This window comes from Arachis duranensis, chromosome 3, assembly GCF_000817695.3.
Source record: "Arachis duranensis cultivar V14167 chromosome 3, aradu.V14167.gnm2.J7QH, whole genome shotgun sequence".
In the NCBI taxonomy this organism is placed as follows: domain Eukaryota; kingdom Viridiplantae; phylum Streptophyta; class Magnoliopsida; order Fabales; family Fabaceae; genus Arachis; species Arachis duranensis.
The window spans coordinates 26007067-26011406 of NC_029774.3; positions in this window are offsets into that span (position 1 = coordinate 26007067).

Sequence of the window (4340 nt, forward strand, 5' to 3'; positions counted from 1 at the left end):
AGTTTCATAAATTTAGGGGTCTTGGAAGCCAAGTTATGGCCCGCCGACTTTGGTTAAAAATAAGCTTTTACCAAAAGTTTCCAAACACTAGTTTTCCAAAATCCTCAATCCAATTCACTTCAATTACAATAAAAAAAATCACTAACAATTACCTCTCCATCCTTCTTCAATCATTCCACACCCAATTTCTCAAATCAATTCACATTCCACGTTCTTAATTATCACCAAAAATCACCAACATCAACAATTATCATCACTTCATAATTATCAAATCATCAATATATACAATTCATATATCTCAACATGTCAACATACACATTCATTCGCAATCTTCACATTTGATCACTAACCATTAACAATCATCCTCATAAATTATATACATATATATTTAACCCACCAAACTCAATAATTTAAAGCATTCAAGCCTATTTTATAGCCACTAGCCTAACTTTTCATACGATATTTAACATTAACTACGAAAAACCAAAACCATACCTTAGTCGATTCCTCTCTAAGCTTGGAATACCTAAAAACGCCTCTCTTTTCACATGCTTCAAGCCTCCAACGTCAATTCCACAAGCTCAACCACCGGAACTTCATTCCAAACCACCAATTAAACTCCACATTAACAAGAAACATAATCTAATCCACACAATATCACAATAATAAACATTGGGATCACTAATTTAATAATTCACATGGATTAGGATTTTCTTACCGTTATCCACAGGTTAATTGGACTAAACTCAGTGATTTTCCATTGCTAGAGTTCACCTAAATCATCAAAATCCTTCAATCCCCAAACCAAAAACGTGAAAAAGAGAGAAATAGAGACATGGGTACAAAAATTAAAGTTCCTTACCACAATGTTTGGTTAGAATTAAAGAAGACTCTGAGACGAACACGTGGCCGCTGACGGTTCGTCAATCAGAGCTCCGAATTAAAAATTAGAAGGAATTGAAGTTGAAAGTGGAATAAAGGCTAGGGTTCCATGGCTGCCCTTTCCTCCTCAGCGTGCTTTAATTTCATTATGGGGGAGAGAAAGCTAAGCTAAGCTATTTATATGTTGGGCCTTGGGTCCAGTTTAGGTCCAATCCAACTGGTTCAGTTCGTTAGCTCATTTTTGGGTCGAAATATTTTTATCCTCCTGACTTATCAAATTTAATTTCCTAATTTCTTTAAATAATAATTTATTTATTGATTAATTATTTATTAATTACCCGGGATTTACATCATACCCACTTAATTAGGAATTTCACCCTCAAAATTTAATTACTATAAAAAAAGGGAGGGTAACGCTTCCTATCTCAGCTCCCAATCCTCAAGATTCTGTCAACTCTCAAAACAATATCATATCCTAAAACTCCTTTTTTATGTCATCTCCACTCTAACGCAAAGAGGATTTTTTTAGATTTATTTTGCCCTAGAGTTCTCTCCTCTTTTAAAAATGTATTGTTGTATAACTTAAATTCCTCTCAAAGGATTTTGTTGGAGAGATAGGTTATCTATTTTGTATATTCTCTAGTATTATATATATCGCTTTAACATGTCTATGTGGATTTAACAGTTTTCGGTGTTTATTTTTTTTACGGGCTCCTAGTTATAAAATCATCATTCTATAACTATATATGTATTTTCTTTTCTAATTGTCGTAATGCCACCATTGATTTATAATTATAGCGAAAAATTCTGTGTAGTAGGGTGTTACAGTAAGGGTTAGGATTGGTGAGAATATCTTTTGCTTAATTTTGTGTTCATATGAGTTGCTTTGTGGTGATTTTGTGCCTAAACTATAATTTTGGAAATTGTATTAAGCATCTCTGTTTTTTGGTTGGTTAAATATGAAGTTTTGATGCTTATGATTCTTGTATGAAAAGGCAAAAATTATTGGAGCACTTGAGATTTAAATTTCAAGTCTTAAAAGTCACTAAAAATAGAGAAAAATAATAAACTACACCTCTGGAAATTTCATCCACTAAAAGTATAAAAAGTGTTGAGTAACAAAGTTTAAAAGAGGCTAGAAAACTGGTTTATTCCGCTAAAATTGTATGGTATAGTACAAAGGGAGTTTCAGTCATTTTGGTATAAAAAGAGGGATAAAAGTATAATTAAAATAAGCTACGCTTAAAAATATGATCTTAGCGGTTTTAGGGATAAAATTATAATTATATAAAACAGTTTGGTCAGAATTATAATTAAATAAATTCGGGCCTAAATAAAAATTTTAGTAAAAGTTAAGGACATAAGTGAAAAAGGTGGTAATTAAATAAGTAAGAACATTAATGAAGGATAAAATAGTCTTTTATGTCACTAGGGGTAAAATTGGTATTAATTAAAAGTTTAAGAATAATTTAGTCAAAGAGGAGTTCTAGGGATAATTTGGTAAATTATGACACTAAATAAGGCTATAAAGATAAAATATAGAGCACTTAGAGGCATAATGGTAATTTTGGGCTAAAGTAAAATATAAAAATGATTAATTAACTTAACGAGGGAGTAAAAAGATATTTTAGAAAAAAATATTAGTGTAAAATGGTAAAATACTAACATTAGGGGTAAAAGCATTGCTAAAACCCTAAAGAAAATGATTAAAACGAATATTAGTGTCAAAAGGGCAAAAATAGAAATTTATAAAGTACTAGGGACAAAATGGTAAATTGTGACTAATGTAACATCCTACCATACAGAACCTTATGCTTAAGTCATAAGAAAGAGGTGGTGAGGCATTACGACCTCTAAAAATAAAATTATATATACAATATAATGAAAAAGATTTATAACTAGGAGCATTTGAAGGAAAAGGAAAAACAAGATCGTTAAATCGAAAAGTGCAGCACTCACGAAGCGATAAAGTAACCGAAGTAACGTAAAAGTAAGTTAACATGGTTATAAACAAAAGAGAGTTCCAAGGTACAAATATCAACACTCAAGACTCGGCTCGCAAAGGCTAAACTGGCCAAAGCACATAAGTGTATATACATAAATATAAGAGAACCCAAAAGAACCTAAATGCAAAGTTTATAGAACATGTTTCTCAAAAATCACCTCTAAGAGGAAGTTAATACATAATAGTGAAGATAATAAATAGCTACATATATATACATATAACCAAAATAAGCCCCAAAAGCACAAAGATCTTCGCTATCAGAAGATTCTAGCATGCCTCGCGAGGTACCTCATGTCCTGCATCTGAAAACTACAAAATCCGCATGGGGTGAGAACCGGAGGTTCTCAGCATGATAATAGTGCCCACATATCTAACATATAATGTCCTGGGAAAACCGAAGGCAATCCTGGAACTTTCAACATATAATTAAATCTTATAAACATAACTAAACCATAGAATAAAATAGGCAACTAGCTAAGGGTCTTCAGTCTATCTAAAATCCCCTTTCTAACTCCTCTGAACCTCCCAACCACTACCCAAATCACATGTTACAAACAAAATTATTACATGCAAGGAAATCACAGGTAGAAAGCATATACAGCAAGTAAACATGTAGCAATTAGTTTATACAATCACTTAGGCAATCCAAATAAGGCATACCAAACAAACATATAGATGCATATGATGTATGTCTGTCCTAGTGGCTGATGAGTCTCATCTGTCGATTATAAAGCCAACCCGACAAGTCCTGGTAGCTAACCATTGGACTGTCCTTCTGTCGTGCATCCCCAACTCGAGTAATTCTCAATCATAAACACATAACACACATCGGTGTTATTCCAAGGGGGCGAGCTCATACGGAACTTTAACAGTGTTCGGCCACACTTACGACATAAGGTCAGCAGAGTATCAAGTCTCAACCTGGAGCACGTGGGGCTAGCCACTGTCTTTGCCCAAGAAAACTCATATCTCAAATATTTGAAAGTGCAACAATCACATTATAAAAATCAATAATTATACATATTCATGCTTAGCCATAATTCAATATTAATACAGCCATCCGGCTCATAACATAATCCATAACCAGCGATAATTCATTATCATATACCGTCATCCGGCTCATAACATAAACAACACTTCCAACATCATCATCAACAAACTCATATAATCATCATTAGTCATGATTCATCACTAATTCACACCTTATTTCATCTACAAGTTACCTTCCTTGCAGCTTTCATGATACTTCATTACCCAAAAATTTACCTACCAGGCTTTAAACAAGAGAAAATAAGGTTTTGAAAGCTGGAAGAATGGGTTAAAAGTCAAAAATCATAGTTTCAGAAAAACAGGGGCTCGCGTACGTGACCCCTTGCTCGCGCACGCGAGGAGCATAGCCCGTAGCATATGCTCGCGTCGCCTACCCCCTTTTGCGTACACACCCTAGCAAAAC